Here is a 19,099-nt window from a genome sequence, read left to right as displayed (position 1 = left end):
CTTAGGTCTAGTTTAAAGGAGAAAGAGCAAGTGAGTTGCAAGTTCTTCCATGTAGCCAGTAGCCTTGCTATTTCTATTCTTTGAAGAAACATTGTGCTACCATGCAAATATTCTTGCGGCTGCACTCCAGCTCCCCACTGAGCCAACCAGTGCACTGAAGCTTCCATACCTCTCTGCTGACATCCCTGGACAATGAGCGTAGCAAAAGAAGTGCCCAGGGGCATTTGATCTAACTTCTTCCTTACTCTGTTTGCTTTTCATGATAAAGAGGAAAAGGTTGGGGAGTTATCATCCGGCCATTCTCTGAGGGAGCAGCAAAAGATGCCCTCAGAGTGACTGAAGAGGATGGTAAGGTGGCTATAGGACAGACCTGGGCATTTTACAATGTCCAGGCCACATCCTGCTCTTTAGTTGTCCCTGTTTGGCCTATGTGAGGTCAATCGGATATTAGAAATCAAATGTAAATAGGTTTATGACATGTGTACTAGTATAACTACATTGCTTTTATTTTGAAGACTGCACTTTTGTTGGTTCAATATATGTAAGAGAGCGAAAGAGAGGGAGGGAGGGAGGGAGGGAGAGAGAGAGAAATAATATTGAGCTGTGTCTTGTAGGAACCCGAGTTCTGTGACTTTGTGGAAATAAGAAAAATGAGCAAGAATATAGCAATAGACAAAAATCCATCTTATCAAGAAACTCAGTTTTTATATAATAGCAACTACAGGAGAAACCAGTTTGTACCTCCTATGGCTGAAGATATATTCCAATTGAGTGGGCAATGCCTACTGAAATCTCCAAAGCCAGAGGGATAGCTACAAAGGGCCAGAGTAGTAAAACAGGAATCACATAAATGTTCTCAGGCTGCATCATATAGGACGGTCACAGAATCCAGATTTTCAGGATTTAAAAAAGAAAACCCACAACTGAACCCAAACAGGTTTTTAATTATATATATGAAACACTCAGAATTCAGAAAATAGCTTTTCATAAACATCTGATATTCAGAGGCTATTATTCTGGCATAAATGGCCAATGAAAATCACATGCAGCCTTTCAGAACCTGAGTAAATTTCCTCAAGCAGCTCACAGGAGTCACTGTGCTAGCTACCCTGAGATACATAGCAGGGCAGTCTTGTAGCTTCTAGAATTATCTCTGTAGAACAGATTCAAATCTAATTTAAAGGGCGCATTTAGAATTGGAAACTTTCCTACCCTTGGGCAGCGCCAGTCTGTCCTGTGCTAAATAAACACAAGAAATGCTTGAATTTAGGAGTTCAGTATTTTGTACTTAAGTTAGCAATGCCTGCTCTGTATTACTTTACTGTGATGCAGAGCAGGCGTCAATGAAAAGCAAGATCTGAGTTGCAGAAGCTGGTGAGGCTTGGACACTGGCTGCCCATCCCATAAAATTGGCAGAAGGCCAGGAGTCCCAATGGAATTCCCAAGAAGGTCAAGGGAGGCTGAAGGGAACTCCCAGTGTGCCTTCATGCTTCTTACAATTTCGGACCATCAGTCAACATCTCGTCTTCAAATCAGAATCTAACCCAAAAGAAGGCAATCCTGAATTTAAGACTCCAGCCCCCAAAACCAGGAAGAGAAGGCAGAAAAAAACATCACCAGCCTCTATTACTGTAGCCAGTACGTCTAAAGACAATCTTCTCCTTTTATACAGATAAATTATCAGAGAAACAAAATATTGTTTTCAGGTAAGTGAAGTATTGTTCTGCGTGAAACATTTCATAACAAAGTTGCTCTTGGCTTCTAGCATGCAATGGCACATTTCACAACTTCATTTCAATAGGGGCTACAGGGGAAGGAATGTCCATGGGCTTCACTCATGTAAGTTCTGGCCTTGAATTCACTCTTCCAAGGCAAGAAAGACGGACAAGGTCTCTCTAACCTTGCTCTTTCCTAGAGAGGACATATGAGGAACAGTTCAGCCAGCCTCACCATTAGGAGGTTACTCATTGCAAGTGTCATAAAAGGGCCACCAATTGCCTGTTGTTCACCATTTAATTAGTATTATATTTTGATATGCTGGCCTATGACCATGATAAAGATTTGATTTAATGTTCAGTGAAGGAGAGGACTTTAAATTTTAAGCTTCAAATTAACTCAAGTTTTAAGCAACCTAACTATGGGAATAGGCCATTGCCTGTTCCGTCCCAGTCTGTCCATCCTGAAGTGACCACACGAGTTAGCCAGCCACTCAGCAGAGGCCAAAGGCTCCTCATTATCTGCCAGCTGCCAGAAATCATTTTGGCATTTTTCTTTTCACGTGCACCTCAGTTTCTTGCTCCACGTTGCCCATACATTTGGCTTGCGGAAGTCAGCCAGCCGCCACATTAACTAGAAAACAAAGATGTCTTACTGGAAAAAGGCGGCTTTATGAAAACATGTTGCTGCTCCATGGGGGGAGAGGACTGTTGAATCCCTCCAGGCTGAATGGCACTCTGCTCATAAAGAATGCTCTCCTTTCAACAGGCGCATGCTGGCTCCGATAAAGCCATGAAGGATATTAGCTCTTCCAGAGTTCTTTAGGCAGAATTGTCTTGTGAATGAGAGGTTTTGTTTGAAAAGAGTGCAAGACTGGTCTACAAAGCACTCCATTGTTTAGAACTGGAGCCTTATGAGTTCAGCATGCCTACTGATTCTTCCTTTTACTCAGGAAACAAGAAAGGAAAATAAGTAAATGAGCCAAGCATCACAAGGCAAACCCAGGGCTCATGACTTTAAGTTCGCTTCAAAGGAGCCATATGAGCAAAAAAGGGGGCCAGGAAAAAAATGATTAAGGGTGGTGAATACTTCCCTTCACTGTCACTTTTCCAGGTCATATTCTTCCAACCATTTTAGCTCATTCTTCCACAAGCTGGATGCCAAAATTATCAATAAGTGTTAACTGGGTGAAAAACAACATAGGGAAGGGTTTTGAATGGGTGAGTCAATGACTCCTCCTTCCCCAGTATATGCTTTTGAAGTTTAGAATAAAACATCCAAATCAGGCAATCGTATGTCAGATTTTTTTTAAAAAAAATGCCAAGAACTAAACCCAACTGCTTTCCTCTCTGTTTGCTTTTTTAAAAACAACCTAGAGTTTGTTTAGGAACAAGAGAAAGGCTTTCTTGAGTGAAAGTGTTCAAGTGCTTGCAGCTTTTTTCCAATTTACTCATATTTTCAGGAGTTATCATAATACACTGGAACCGGTCAATATTATTGCTGTTTTGCAGGCTAGAGGGTACAGGAGTGGGTGTTGGGGTGTAGACTGAAGCTGACACAGTGTGTTTTTCTAAAGTAACTGAATGAGTTTATGACTGGCAGGTTTTTAAAGGAAGGAGTTGTCAGATCATGCAATGCACCTTATCATTTCTTTATAAACGTCTATGCAATGTGAGTCACAAAAGGCCTGAGTAAGAACTTGATCGCTGAACAATGGAAAATGAATAAATTCTTCTTGTTCCTGCCATACCTACTGTATTCTCTATAAAGTCTAGCCAAAAGTAATAGGTTCTCAAGTTTCACTCATGGATAAATAAGCCTTATCATCCAAAGATGCTAATGAGTTAACAGTCCCAGACCATCATAGACAGAAGAAAACAACCGAGTATCAAGAGCTACAAAAGTGGAGTGGCACAGCCACTAAATTGCAACTTAAGGCTGTTAAGTTTTGAATCACCATTTCTTACCGATATTATCCTATTTATCTCTTGCTCAGTGCTTTTATCTAGTTTAGTTCTGCTTCAGATGAGACTTTCTGACTTTCGCATAGAAAGCTGTTCCTCTATAGTTGCTTCAGAGATGAGAATACAAAGGAGATCTTGTTCAAACCCTCCCAAGACTCAAGCCCATTCTATCTGGGAACTGATTATATATACAGAGAAAGAAGCCCCATTATTTCCTTGTCTTCACCCCTAACACTTTTTCCATTCCAGATTAGACCATGCCCAAGTACACATGTAGACATCTGCACATACATATACCATGCCTCCTGCGGGGCATTGGGGTTGATACAAATTAGATCACCACCTCCTCTCTAAATCTGATTAAAAACAGGAACAGAAACCGAACTGGGAGTGATAAAGCTATACAGAAGGAAAAGATGTGTGGATAGAAGTGGGAAGAGAAGATGAAGAAGCATCTGATAAAATAACACACCTTTCTGGATTGTATTTGGCTTGAGGTGTACTGTACAGTATGTCAGTTTGAGGTGTTCTTGGGCTTTGCATGGAATGTCAAAGGCTTCACTAAAGTACTCAGGGACGGAATCCAAAGTTAGTTTGATTTGGGGCAGGGAGGGGGATAAAAGGAAGAAATTAATGTCTTAAGCCTCTGAAAGACTTATTTTGCCATCTTAACCTCCATCAAGTCACCACACTCTAAATAGACCAAAATTTGGAGCCGAGATCATTTTAGGGAACCTGTTCTTGGGGTTGCAAGAGATAGAGCTGAGATATTTGAGGCCCATAAGATGCATTTTGCACCCTGAATAGCCAATAGGATCAGCCATTCTCTCCTTACTTTTTCACTAATATAGCTGTGCAAAAACAGCAATGTCTTCTACTAAAAATAGACCATTATGGCTTTCTATATACTTTTTACAACAAAATGTAATGGCAATTTTATATGCACACATCATTTGGGTACATATGATGATGAATTAACATTTTTAAACTCAAGTGTAAAAAAAGTGAGTAACAAAATGAGGAGGAGGAGGGAAGAAACTGAATGTTAAAATGCATTCCTGAAACAGGGAGCATCAGAAAAAATACAATATAAAACAGGGAGCATTGGAAAAAATACTGTATTAGGAAGAACAGAAGACACTAAGGCTCTAAGAAACAAATGAAAAACAAAGAGCTGCAAGAAAGTTCTTTTATCACCAGCCTTTGGCAATTTAAAAACCCTGAAGTTGGTGTGGGGGAGGCATTACCTTTTGAGGGGTATACAGATGCATATTCTTTCATCATTGGCCACCACTTCCACCACCATTTCGCAGGTTTCCAAGCTCTGACAACTTGCCAAAGTGTCATCGTACACTGAGGAAGAATGCCTGCCCAAAGGAGTGTAAATGATCTTCAGCTGACTAAAAGTTATCCCCAGTTTGACTGAAACAGCAAAAATGCTTCAGGAAAATAAGTATGCTTTGTTCACTCCTTCATACTAGCAAAATAGGTAAGTGGGTGTGTGCGGCTATTTTCCATGCTCCTTCCTTTGAAGTTTTGGCAGGGGATCATCTGCTGTTTCCATAGCACATAAGAGAAAGAGCCTAACATAAGCACCTAGTCTCCAGGAATGAATGCCACATGGCAACGGCTTTATTGGAACCACATTTTCCAAATATTTCCAATGCCCTTATCTAAGCCCTTGGAACCGCAGACTGATGCAGTGAGAAGCTATTACTTACATACTTTTGAGCAGGAGGCAGCTCCATTCTCCATACCCATGTTTGTCGTCTCCTAGAAGCGGTGCATTGCAGACGCAGGTACTCATCAGGATTGAGGTCCAAAAGAACAAGCCCGTTTTGCCTATGGAGACACCCACAAGTAGGGAAAGCTTGATTCAATGGTAGGAATATTCTTTTTATATACTGTAGTAGCTGAATAGAGCCACACATATTTTGGTGGAAATTCACTAAAAGTGCATAAAGCAGACCAGATCTATAATTCATTTAAAGCTTTAGTAGAAGGTAAACAAAAGCCCAGATTCCCTTTTTGTCGGAGTTTACATCAAGTATCACAGTAAGTCCCGACACTCAGCCTTGTATTCAGGATCCTGCTTATAGTCGAAGCTTCACAGACATGAATGGGGTAGGTAACTTGTTTTGTTGCAGAGAGGAAAGACATGATCATATATCAGGCCTATATACATATATGTGGCATGCTATAGTAAAACTTCCACAATGATTAAAAAATAATAAAAACACAGTGCCCAATACATCCAAGACAATCATTATAAAACCTAATCATAAAAAAATAGGTAGCCAAAGGCCCTCCAGGAAATCTGTCTTTAAAAGCTTCCAGAAGGGCATTGAATAGGAGGCCAGTCTTATAATTTATGAGAGAGGGTGTTCAATAGCATAGGCACCATGATGGAGAGCCTCTACTTTCTGATCTTAGCTCCCACCACTTCACAAAAACAGGGTACTACAAGTAGCCTTTTCCAGGATGACCTCCTCAAATGCATCTGGCTGGGGTAGTTGTTCCTGACAGCTTTGTGGTTCATTGATCTAATACTGTAATCCAATATGCACCTCATATACCAAGATGGGGTATGGAGAAGCATTCCAGGCCTAGAAGCTGCCAACAGGATTGGCACCCATCTCTTTAGACAGTCTAAGGGAAGAAATCTGGTACAAAACCAGACCAGACTTATCTCCATCATCAATGGAAGGGGGTGATGTTGATGATAGTTAACAGGCCTTTGCATGGTCCAATTGATCCTTCATAAATAACTTGGAGAAAATGAGGTCTCTGGAATGGGAGAAGGCCTGAAAGTATTTCCAGCAGGAGTAGGCGGTAATTATAGATGGCTAAACAAATGACATCTAAGTAGATGTATGAACTGAGTTATTGTTATAAGCAAACTGAACAAGAGTTAAAAGATTGAGCCAACTATCTTTCTGTACATACAAAGAAGGTACTGTTTAAAGATGCATTCATACTCTCTGTTTTTCAGTGTGATTGAGGGAGAGATCAGGTAGAATCTCAATACAACAAAGGAAGTTAGACAAAATCTGTTGCTCATAGATAGGACACCCTGGGATATCTGCAGCAGCACTGTGGTCTGCAAAGAAGCAGAGGAGGTAGAGCAGTAAAGGCATAACAAGTGTGCAAGAAGAAATATGCTAAATGTAAGTGAAACACTTTCTTAGCGAATTGAATCAAGATTAAGAACGAATTTACAAAAATAGGAAAAGCTTAAAATATACTTTACATCCCTGATACTGCAGGGTTCTAAGAAAACAAAATAAATTCCTTGGTAGAGGAAGGAGCCTTCCTCTAACTAGAGCCTTGGTAGTACAGTGGTCTAAAGCACCCTGTTATTAAGACCAGCTGCCTGCAATTACTGCAGGTTCGAATCTCGCCAAGCTCAAGATTGACTCAGCCTTCCATCCTTTCTAAGGTAGGTAAATTGAGGACCCAGATTGTGGGGGCAATAAGCTGACTTTGTATAAATATACAAAAGGATGAAGGCTATTGCTTAGCACATTGTAAGCCGCCCTGAGTCTCCGGAGAAGGGCGGCATATAAATCAAATTAAAAAAAAAATCAACACTAGCTGGACCTAATCCAATTTATTTCAAGAAAATGCAATGGTCCAAATAGTCCAAACTATGCCTTAGATGAAAGGCACATTTTTTGAGTTGAAACTGGACAGCAAGTCATAACTGCAACACTCCAAATATTCTCAGTACAGAGGACAAAACCTTTGGTATAAAATGAGCAAGTTGTCCAAATGCACAATACAACAATTGCCCAAATTCATAAAAATGTAATTCAAAAATCTTAAGAAGGCTAACAGGCTGCATGCCAATCTAAACAGAATTACTGTACTATATATTTGCATTTCCCATAATAAGAATCAAATGCAGTTAAGTCTTGTTGCTTGTCTTTAATGTAGATTAGATTGTAAGATCCCTAACATCCAAGCTATTAAAAACATGCCCCTCCTGCAGCCATTCCAGTAGTTGGGAAGGTGGTAACAGTTATAGAGTCAATAATTATGGATTCTCTATATGTGTTCTGACCTAGGCTTCCTGATAGAATAAAAGCACACAATGAATGAGTCCCAAAAACCCTCTTTTTATTTCCACGGCTGTGAATTCTGCTCATTTAGAGCCTGTTCATTTCCAATCTGTTCATTCACAGAGGAGTCCCAAATACTTGTAAAGAGTCCGACAGAAGTCTGCCACAGTTCTTCTGATAAGGCTGATAAACACTCACCTTTATCTTCCTTAACAGGCTGCCAAGACCTAATTGGCAATTAATTTTGCAAAGCCACACGGAACACAGAGTCAACATAGAGCTACAGTCTTGAAACTGGCCAGCACGAAAAACAGTTGCTCCCTGCAAAGAACTCATGTCCCTTTGCTCCTCCTTTATGTCTTATGGGAGGGGCCAATCATCTCCAAACCTTACTCCCGAGTCGTCCCTTTCATTTTAACTGTTCTTGCTGTTGTGACCCAGGTACTTGTGATCCAAGTAAGTAGTAGGAAAATCAGTCAGTGAAAAAACAAACTTTATTCGAACAGCTGAGAATTACTTCATTCCCAGTGTCGTTCAACTAAATTAAAGCAAATTCCTCCCAACACAAATTCCTCAGTCCTATCGCAAACCTTGATCCAATTAGGCAAACTGCCAAAGGCCTTTCTTGGCAAATGTTCAGAAGTCACAAATACAAAAATAAATACAAGACGTAGACTAAGAAGAAGACAAAGCTACCAACATTGTTTTCCGGCAAAGCCCAAACGCCATTGCTGGTCTGTTTTAAGCCTTATGGTAGGGACCAATCATCTCTTGGCCTTACTCCCAAGTTGTCCTCTTTGCTTGAGCTGCTCTTGTCTTCTGGCAGCTCTTCTCATGTATGCATTAGGAACAGGCTCCTCCTGTTTCTCTGCCTCACCCCAATCAGACTCTGGAGGCTCTAGAATCCGAACCTCACTCCCCAATGGCCCTGGCCCCATCTCTGCCTCTGACGCAGAGCCCTCATCCGGGCCTTCCCCAGCCTCCAGGACTGGCCGATGTTCTTCCTCAGCCTCATCACTGTCCGACTCCGCTGCCAGCTCCGCAGGCTGCTGGCGGACCACAACACTTGCCTTCTGGCAGCTCTGCGCATGCGCGCACTGGGAACAGGCTCCCCCTGTTCTTCTGCCTCGCTGATGTCCAACTCTGGAGGCTCTGGAGTCCGCACATAACTCCCAGATGGCCCTCACCCCATCTCTACCTCCGATGCAGAGCTCTCATCTGAGCCTTCCTCAGACTCCAGGACTGGCCTATTTCCTCCCCAGCCTCCTCACTGTCCGACTCTGCTGCCAGCTCCGCAGGCCGCCGGCAGACCACAACAATATGTGGCCCATAGATAGAGGAGCCCTGGTGGGAGAAAAAGGGGGTAGATAAAGCCTTTTGAAAGTTCTCATTTGGTAGGTCAACACTGCATTGAGCATTGGATAATGACATTTTGTGGGAATTTGACCTCCAGAAGGAGTTTGATAGTACAGCCACAGAACTTTTCGTCGGGCCCTAAAAACCCATTTATTTCAACTAGCTGGGCTGGCTTGAGTCAAATTTTAAACGGATTTTAAATTGGAATGTTTTAATTACGGCCAAAATTATTTAATTATTTTAAACAGATTTTAGATTTTGTATGTTTTGTATGTATGTCTTGTTTTTACTTTGGCTGTTCACCGCCCTGAGTCCTACATTGGAGAAGGGCGGTATAGAAATTTAAACAAATAAAATAAAAATAAATAAACTGTGGAAGTGGGCAAGTCTACTGAATTTGTTTCCAAATTGATCAGTATTATCTACCTATTGGGCACACAAGGCAAGAAAAAGTCCCTTCTGCAGAATAGTGAGTGATGATCCCAAAGCTCTATGTGTCTGAACTCTATTTGATTTCTGGGTACCCAGACTTCTAAATGATAGATTCATTTCCTAACCGGACAGATCTGGAGCATCTGGTTACCAAATTCTTCCTTTCTCCACGGTACTTACTTGACAACTTCAGGAGAAAAGATGATTTCTTAGCATGGCACTTACATCTAAGTGGCCAGATTTTCAACATATAAATACAGACTTTAGGTCCAGGTAGTCCTCAACTTATGACAATTAGAACTGGAACTTCCATTGCTAAGTGATGCCATTGTTAAGTGACTCATGCCTGATTTTACAACCTTTTTTGCCATGGTTGATAAGTGAACCACTGTTGTTAAGCAAATCCGTCTTCCCACATTGGCTTTGTTTGATGGAAGCCCCCTGGGAAGATCACAAATGGCCATCATGTGACCCAAGGATCACAAATGGCCATCATGTGACCCAAGGATGCTGCAACCATTGTAAATATGTGCGGATTGCCAATTGCCCAAATTTTGATTATGTAACCGCTAGGATGCTGTGACAGTCATAAGTGTGAGGACTAGTTGTAAATCATTTTTTTCCAGTCCTGTTGTAACTTCAAATGGTTGTTAAATGAATGATCATAAATTGAAGACTACCTATATGTTAGTTTAACTTTTCTGAAGTAGAGACCGCTACTATTTCACAGCTCTAATGTCTCCAATATGTGAGTGAGGGGATGGAATAAAACAGAAAGTGGTACAGTACTTTCCTTTCCTATCCATATTCTTTCACAAAGCCTTTCACTGATATACAGTAGAACCTCTGGTCACGACCATAATTCGTTCCATAACTTTAGTCGCAACCTGATTTGGTCATGACCTGAACCTAACCAAAATTAATGCAAAATTAATGCAGCGGCCACATGAGGTCTGCTGTTTGGCGCTTACAAAAAAATGGTGCGGAAGGGGAAATTGGCTGCGGCCGTGTTTGATCGCCACCTGAGTATGTGTTCATGACCAGATTAAAAAAAATTGTGAATTTTTTGGTCGGAACCCGATTTGGTCGTGGTCAGAAGCGTTCGTAATCAGAGGTTCTACTGTATAAGCAGACACGGATTAACGCAAAGGCTTCAAAATTATTGAAAAATGGACGTTGTCTTACCTGAACGTCCCTTTTCTGGGCGCTGCGTACACTATCCATGCATGGGTTAATCCTTCAGTGCTTGGCAAACAACTGAGTGAAAACAAAAGGCTTTTGTTCCCCTTTCCGGCTCCCAAGCCACGCCTCTGGTCCCATGATCCCCCAGTCTGAACGAAGGCGCAGCGGACAAGAAACCACACTATGGTAACTTAACAAAACTCAACTTTATTAACTCAAATTAACATAAGGAAAAAGATTAGTCTCAGCCCTAACAGTGGCAGGCAGCCCTAACGGGCGGGATATGGATAGTGTACGCAGCGCCCAGAAAAGGGACGTTCAGGTAAGACAACGTCCATTTTCCTGTGCGCTGCTCCCACTATCCATGCATGGGATATACCCAAGCTTAAACTCCCTGGGTGGGGGGCTGACTGCCCGCAGAGTCCTCCTCTGTCAGTACTTTTTGCAGGATTCTGCGGCCAAAGGATGCCTCAGCCGAGTTGTAGGCATCGATCTTGTAGTGGCGGATGAACAGTGTGAGGGATGACCACGTTGCAGCTCTGCAGATGTCCACGACCGAGGCTTGGGTGGCCCAGGCCGCCGTGGTGGCCGCACTGCGAGTCGAGTGCGGTAGGATCTTGCCGGGGGTCGGTTTGGCGTTCAAGTCATATGCCAGGGCGATGCAGGACTTGATCCATCTGCTAACTGTGGCTGCTGATATCTTCTGACCCATGGACTTTGGGTTGAAGGAGACCAGGAGTCCCTCCGTACGGCGGAAAGGAGCGGTCCGTTGGATGTAGAGGTGGATGGCACGTCGCACGTCTAGAGTGTGCCACCTCTTTTCTCTGGGGTCGCGAGGTGAGGGGCAGAAATCCGGCAGGATGAGCTCCTGAGCTCGGTGGAACCACGAGTTGACCTTCGGAATAAAAGCAGGATCCAGGCGTAGGGTCATCGTGGAGTCGTGGAAAATGCACAAATCTTTGCGAACTGACAAGGCCGCTAGCTCTGAAACTCTCCTCGCTGAGGTGATCGCCAGCAGGAAAGTCACCTTAAACGATAGGTACTTAAGCGATGTCGAGTCCAGGGGTTCGAAAGGGGGGCCCGGTCAGTGCCCGCAACACCAGAGGTAGGTCCCATGAGGGGTAGCGGTGAACTGTGGGGGGCCGCAGGTTGGTGGCCCCATGCAGAAACCCCTTGATGCGTGGGTGGTGTGCGAGGGATTGGTACGGAGCGCACGCAATGACTGTTGACAACGCCGCTGTCTGTCTCCGTAGGGTTGAGGGGGCCAGGCCCTTGTCTAGGCCGGCTTGTAGGAACCGCAGAATGTCCTGAATGGCGGCTGACGTGGGGTCGATGTGCTGTTGGGCACTCCATCGGCAGAACGCCTGCCATGACGACTCGTAGATGCGGGTCGTAGCTGGACGTCTGGCCACCTGGATAGTGGCAACCACCTCGTCTGGTAGGCTGTCCTTCTTCAGGATGACCCGTTCAAGTGCCAGACGGCTAATTGGAGCCACTGGGGCTCTGGGTGCGTGACTGCTCCTTGGCACAGGACGATCTGCTGTGGTGGGATCAGCCATGGCTGTTCTACGGACAGTGCTACTAGGTCGGCAAACCAGGGTCTCCGGGGCCAGTTCGGGGCTACCAGGAGTAGGTCGGCTTTTTCTGCCAGTAGCTTCTGGATGAGTCGCGGGAGTGGTGGGAATGCGTACAAGAGACCCTCGGGCCACTTGCAGCGCAGCGCATCGTGGTCCTCCGCTTGTGGTGTTGGGTAGCGTGATACGAAGCGGGGAAGCTGAGCGTTGGTCGGGGTTGCGAAGAGATCTACGACCGGATTCCCGAAGCGTGAAGTGAGTTCTTGAAACAGGTGAGGGTGGAGCTGCCATTCCGCTTGATCTATTGTTTCGCGGCTGAGCCAGTCCGCCCTCATGTTGGTTGCCCCGGAAATGTGATCTGCTCTGATCGAGAGCAGGTGTCTCTCTGCCCAGCTGAACAGCTCCGCGGACTCCTTCATCAGGGTACGGGACTTCGTGCCCCCCTCCCTGTTGACGTGTGCCTTGGCCGAGATGTTGTCGGTCAGGATTAGGACATGATGCCCCTGCACCGTCGTCTGGAAGTTGCGAAGTGCCAGTCTGATCGCTCGAAGCTCTAGGAGGTTGATGCTGCACTGGCGTTCTTCTTGCGACCACTGACCTTGTGTGACTAGGTTGTGGAGATGGGCTCCCCACCCCCGAAGGCTGGCGTCGGTGGTGAGTATCAGACGGTCTGGCTCTAGGAAGCTGGAGCCCTTGAGGAGCGACGGTGATGTCCACCACCTGAGGGACCTGCGGACCTGTAGAGTGAGGCGAACCTCCTTCTTGGAGTTGGCCCTTCCCGTTCGCTGGAAAGGAAGGAGGAACCACTGCAGGGGTCTCGAGTGTCTGCGTGCCCACGGTACGATGCCGAAGCAGGATACCATCTTCCCGAGGAGGGTTGATAGGCGGATCAGAGCAACTTTCCTCCTCGTCAGGCATTGCAGAGCTAGGGTTCGGATGCTTTGGACTCTGTCCGGTGATAGAAATACCTGGCCTCTGGTCGAATCTATCAGTGCCCCCAGGTGCAAAAGTCTGGTGGTGGGCAGGAGCTGGCTCTTTGCAAAGTTTATGGTGAAGCCGTGATCCTGGAAGATCTTGATCACCATCTCCATGTCTCTGTAGGCCTGGTTGGGCGTGGACGACAGGATCAGAATGTCGTCTAGATAACAGAGCACCCGGATCGGGGCGGCTCGGAGCTTGGCCGCCACCACCGCTACCAGCTTGGTAAAGGTGCGGGGGGCCGATGAGAGTCCGAATGGCATCGCGCGATATTGGTAGTGCCGGCCCGCGTATTCGAATCTCAGGTACTGACGGTGATGCGGGTGAATTGGCACGTGCAGGTAAGCCTCCCGGAGGTCGACTGATTGAAGGAAGTCGCCCTGTCTCACTCCCGCTAGGATGGACTTGAGGGAGTGCATCTTGAACCTGCGGTATCGTACCGACAGGTTCAGGCGCTTTAGATTCAGTATGCCCCTCCAGCCCCCGGAGTTCTTGGGAACCAAGAAGAGGGTCGAGTAGAATCCTGAGCCCCGCAGGCTGTGTGGGACCGGCTTTATGGCCCTGACCTCCAAGAGGTGGGCAATCTCCTGTGACATTAGGTCCTGAAGCTCCGAGGATCGAGGGGTTGGACAACGGACAAACCGGTGGGGCGGCTGGCCGGAGAATTCGATGGACAGTCCGGAAGAGGTCGTATGCCTTACCCAGGAGTCCGAAGTTGAAGTGGCCCATTGTTGATGGAAGAGGATGAGCCGCCCCCCTATGGGCCCCATGGCCCTGGAGTCATTTCCCCCTTCTGGCGGGCTTAGGGCCGGCACCACGGAAGTTGCGTTTAGGCTGCTGGTGTCGCCCTCGGTCTCGGAACTGTTGTCTGTCATTGAATCTGTCTCCTCCCTGGAAATGGGGACGATGTGAGGAGGACCCCCTGGGTCCGGCGCCTGCTCGAAAGGGCTGCTGGGGTGGGTAAGGCGTGTACCTGCGTTCTTGGCGCCTGTATGTTGATGGGAGGATCTTTCTCTTGTCCTTCCCTTCAATCAGAAGGGGTTCCAGTGGGGCCCGGAACAGATCTGGTGCTTTATATGGGGAAGCCGCCAACTTCCACTTGGCTTTGAAGTCGGCTTTCCATGGCCGAAGCCAGAATAGCCTCCTAGCCGTAAGAGTTGAGGCCAGCGCCCTTGAGGCGAACTTGGCTGAGTTCAGGGAGCTGTCGGCCGTGTATTCGGTGGCAGCTATTATCTTATTTAGATCTTGATGCAATCTAGTGTCCTCCGGTGGGAGTCTGTCCTGCAGATGACGGAGCCAAATGAGCGAGGCTCTACTGAAGAAGGAAGAGGCTGTCGCGGATCTGATTGCCCAGCCAACGGCCTGGTGCGCCTTGCGGAAGGCCCATTCCATCCTCTTCTCCTCCGCCTTGAGAGTGTCTAGCGGGTCGGTGGAGATCAAGGAACTGGAGGCTAATGCTGCCACCGGCTGGTCTACTGAAGGGAGAACCAGGAGGTCCTCCAGCTCTGGGGCAGAACAGTAGAGTTTCTTATCGAGGTTGCTGGGTGTTGCCAGGGAGGCCGGCTGCACCCAGGGGTTCTGAATCACGTCTGTAAACAGCTGCGGGCACGGGATGTAGTCCTTCTGCGGCTTTGACGACTTGAAAAGGGCGTCGTGAGGGCCTGCTGTTGACGTGGAGGGTGTTGTGACATTTCCTGGCACTCCAAGGTTGGTCGTGAGTCGTGCCTTGTGGAGGAGCGATTTGAATAGGGCCGGGCGGAAGAGGCCTGTAAAGGCCGGGGTGTCCGGTGCTAGGCCCTCATCCTCCGATAGCTCCATCTCCTCTGGGCCCTCCTCCGCTTGGTCTGATTCGTCTGATGACGAGTCCCGGCCTCGTTCTGGGATGGGATGGGGATGGGGCTGGGATGGCCGTGGCTGGCCCGGTGCTGCTTGAGCGGGCGTCTGGGCCGCCTGCTGCATTGTTGCCGTGAAAAAGGATGACAGGGCCGCTGAGAACATGGCCTGGAAGTCTACTGGGGGTGCCAAACCCAGTCCGCCCTGACCCTGTGGGTCTGCCCTTGACGGTGTGGCACTTGCCTCTCTAACCTGGCGATGCTGGATTGTTGCAGGGGAGGTTGAAGCTTCCAGCCCGGGACCTGGAGCTGTCTCGATGTGGGGTGTTGTGCGGGACGGCCCACCCCCCTCCGGGGTTCTAGGCATCACTGTGATTTCGGTCACAGACGTAAGCCCCCGTTCCACCTCTCTTGGGGAAATGGGGTTAAGCTCCCCAGGTGCAGGATCCCTGGGTGGGATTCCTGAAGTCGCCTTGTGCGCCCTCTCCCACTGTCGCTCTAGGGCGTTGTGTCTCCTCAGGGCGTCCCTATCTTGGAAGGGAAGGGAGCCTTCAGAGGCCGCTCTGCTAGCCGAGCTCACGTGCCTCTTTTTTGACTTCTTCTTCCCCCTTCTTTCGCTTATGCGTGGTGGGCTTAATTCCAGTTCCATGTCTGACGATGGGGGGGAGCGAGACATGGCTGAGGCGGCTGGCGACTAGAGGTAACGACCTTGCCCAAGACCTCTTGTTTGACGCCCCTTCCCGCAGTGGGGGGGGGTGCAGGTCTGCAGCTGGCTCCCTGATTGGGAAGGGAGGCGCAAGCTGGAAAACGATGCCCAAAATGACGGCCCGAAGGTCCACCAATATGGCGCTGCCCCACGTGGCAGACTTGGCAGCGGGCTTACAATGGCGGCCCGAGGGTCCGGCCAGACGCCGCGCAGTCCCCTAATGAGGGGTTGTTCTGTAGTGCGGGGGAAGCTTGTCTCTCTCTTCAGCGCTGTCCCGCCTCGCGCCCTTGCTCCGATGCCGCTCCGCGAAACTCAGCCTTGTATTGGGCTTCGGCTCCTCGCCGCGTGGGCAGCCGGCGCTTCCGGCTCCGCCGGCCAGCTGATGAGCGCGCCGCCTTTGATCTAGGGCTCCGGCGTGGGGGCGATTGGATTGAGGCCCCCTTGCCGGCTGGAGCAGGCGTAGATCGATCCGGTAGCTCCGCCGGCCAGCTGATGAGCGCGCCGCCGCTGAACGAGGGCTCCGGCGTGGGGCGCTCAGTTTGAAGCCCCTTGCCGGCTGGAGCGGGCGCAGATCAATCCGGTAGCTCCGCCGGCCAGCTGAGGGGCGCGCCGCCGCTGATCGAGGGCTCCGGCGTGGGGGCGATGGTTTAGAAACCCCTGCCGGCTGAGGCCCCTGGCAGCTGGAACGGCTGGGGACTGGCGAGCGAGCGTGCGAGCGCTCTGCCCCACTCCCCCTCCTATTAACAAAGTCTTTCAGCGCAGACGCGCAACAGAAAGAAAAACGCGAAAGGGAGCTATTCAAAAATAAAGTAAATTCCTAGGCGCTCATAGGAAAGGAGAAAGCCTGTGAAATTAAAATTTAAAGGAAGAAAGAACCCCCACAGAACAATACCTTAAAATCTGTGGAGCTCCAAAAATCACTACAGTGTTTGCCAGCAACTGAGTGAAGACTGGGAGATCATGGGACCAGAGGCGTGGCTTGGGAGCCGGAAAGGGGAACAAAAGCCTTTTGTTTTCACTCAGTTGTTTGCCAAGCACTGAAGGATTAACCCATGCATGGATAGTGGGAGCAGCGCACAGGAAAATGAGTTTGTCTCATATTTCATTTTACAGGTGGTCCTTGACTTACAGTCATTCGTTTAGTGACTGTTTGAAGGTACAATGGCACTGAAAAAAGTGGCTTGCGACCATTTTTTACATTTACCATTATTGCAGCATCCTCATGGTCATGTGATCAAAATTTGGGCACTTGACAACTGCATGTTTTTATGATAGTTGTACTGTCCTGGGGCGATGTGATCACCATTTGAAACCTTCCCAGCCATCTTCTGAAATGCAAAGTCAGTGAGGGAAGCTAGATTTGCTTAATGAATGCATGATTCTGTAGTGATCTGCTTAAGAACTACGGCAAACAAAGACTGTAAAATGGGGCAAAACTTACTTAACAACTGCCTTGCTTAGCAACAGAAATTTTGGGATGAGTTGTAGCAGTAAATCAAAGACTAACTCTACATTTGAGTTCAGATATTAGGGCAATATTGGTGACTTGATCGATGGTTAATGAGGTTTGAAGGAGCTATATACCATAGGCCACCCTTCCATAGTGATGCGATTATTGGCACCATTCTCAATTTCCACATCAGACTTAGCAATAAATGTTACCCAGGACACCTGAGGAATTGCCTTTTTCCAAATCTCTCTACCTGTCCAACTAGATCAAGCAGAATGGGCATGCTGCAGATCCCGTCAGCTGGCGGAGACCAGAAGGTGAACCTTTTCTGCAGTGGCCCCTGCTCTATGGAACATCCTCCCTTTGGAGATCAGAATGGCCCCACCCCTCTTAGCCTTTCATAAGGCCCTACAAACCTGGGTGGGCTCCCATGACTGGGCTGCTGAATGTGTTTTGAACCCCGTTTCTTGGCTGTATTGCTAACTGTATCTCGGCTGCTATGTATATTTAATCTGGGGTTTTTTAGTGTTTTTACTGTTTTAAAATGTTTGTAATATTTTGAATTGTAATATAGTTTTTGAATTGTAAGCCGCCCAGTCACTGACTGATATAGATGGTTGTAGAAATTGAATTAAACAGTCCATACTACAGAAAGTCAATCCTGTGTTCAAGAATTTGCTTATAGCAGAAGCTTCCTGTAAAACATGTCCAGGTAAGTTGCTATATTGCAGACATGAAAATCATATCTCTGTGTATATTGCAGAACAATGTACACACATCTCTCATGTGTGTGTGTATGAAATATATGTATTTCATGTACATATTAAAAGAGCCGTGGTGGCGCAGAGGTTAGAGTATAGTATTGCAGGCTACTTCTGCTGATCACGGCTGACAGCAGTTTGGCAGATAGAATCTCACCAGGCTCAAGGTTGTCTCAGCCTTCCATCCTTCCGAGGTGGGTAAAATGAGAACCCAGATTGTTGAGGGAGATATGCTGACACTGTAAACCACTTACAAAGGGCTGTAAAGCACTGTAAAGCGGTATATAAATCTAAGTACTATTGCTATATTAATACTGTAGTTCATGACTTCATCATTCAATTGACATGTACTGGCAGACTGATATTCCATACAAGCCTGCATTATTTGTGTGATGATGCCATAATAAACATATCAACATTTATTCCTTTTCACAGACTTTAGCTAGGATAGGATTAGTTGATGCATTTGTTTTACTTTGAGGAGTGATTCATCTTTGGGGCTTTTAAAAAAATTAAAAAGATTTTCAATTTCTAATATGACAACAACAGTCTTTATTTACAAAATGACTGCTTATTTTAAGGAGGAGGAGGAGGGTTTTGTTTTTTTTAAAGGCAGTGATACTTGTGTTCCTTTCAAATGTGCAACAGTTCTCTAAGAAGTCACTCACCCAAGTTTACCCTGCTTCAGAATAGAACTGTAACCAGACAACACACTGCCTATATGGATTTTGAATATGTTGCTCTTTTTTATTTATATTAATAAATAGATTTTTTAAAACATTTTTTTAGAATAGAACTTTTAAATTGTAATTACTTAAGATATCATGAAAAAATCCTGCTTATTACAACTGAAATACTAGAAAAATTACAATGAGGGCTAACACAAGACTAGGGTTTTCACATTGTACTCCATGGAACCCTAGGTTTTCCCAAAAATTTAATAGGCAATTTGATGAAAGACTAAGGGGGAAAATCATTCAGATGAAGCCAATTTTCTATTACAGTACTGGAGCTTTGTTTCTTAATCAGAGATTTTGTCATCTTTTTTTAAATAACAGGTCCCAAACCTCTGCACTAGACCTCATTT

At 46.5% G+C, this 19,099-nt stretch overlaps 1 protein-coding gene across 7 annotated transcripts in view; it reads right to left on the bottom strand.

Moving 5' to 3' along the window:
- The window catches only part of S1PR2 (sphingosine-1-phosphate receptor 2), a 69,143-nt gene that overhangs the window by 23,500 nt on the left and 26,544 nt on the right, over nucleotides 1–19,099 (bottom strand). For 3 of the 7 annotated variants that reach the window (XM_034434312.3, XM_087886559.1, XM_087886560.1), the window contains exon 2: nucleotides 5,406–5,522. The exons of 1 other annotated variant lie outside the window; for it this stretch is intronic. The gene's annotated coding sequence lies outside the window, so the exon portion shown is untranslated. Of the gene's footprint in view, nucleotides 1–5,401; nucleotides 5,523–19,099 lie in introns of all 7 variants that reach the window. 3 more of the 7 variants (XM_034434311.3, XM_087886558.1, XM_034434314.3) reach the window with 1 other exon arrangement.

This window comes from Pantherophis guttatus, chromosome 2, assembly GCF_059756535.1.
Source record: "Pantherophis guttatus breed Tessera chromosome 2, ASM5975653v1, whole genome shotgun sequence".
NCBI lineage: Eukaryota > Metazoa > Chordata > Lepidosauria > Squamata > Colubridae > Pantherophis > Pantherophis guttatus.
The sequence above is the reverse complement of the archived record's forward strand: the minus strand, read 5'-3'. Positions and strand labels throughout refer to the sequence as shown.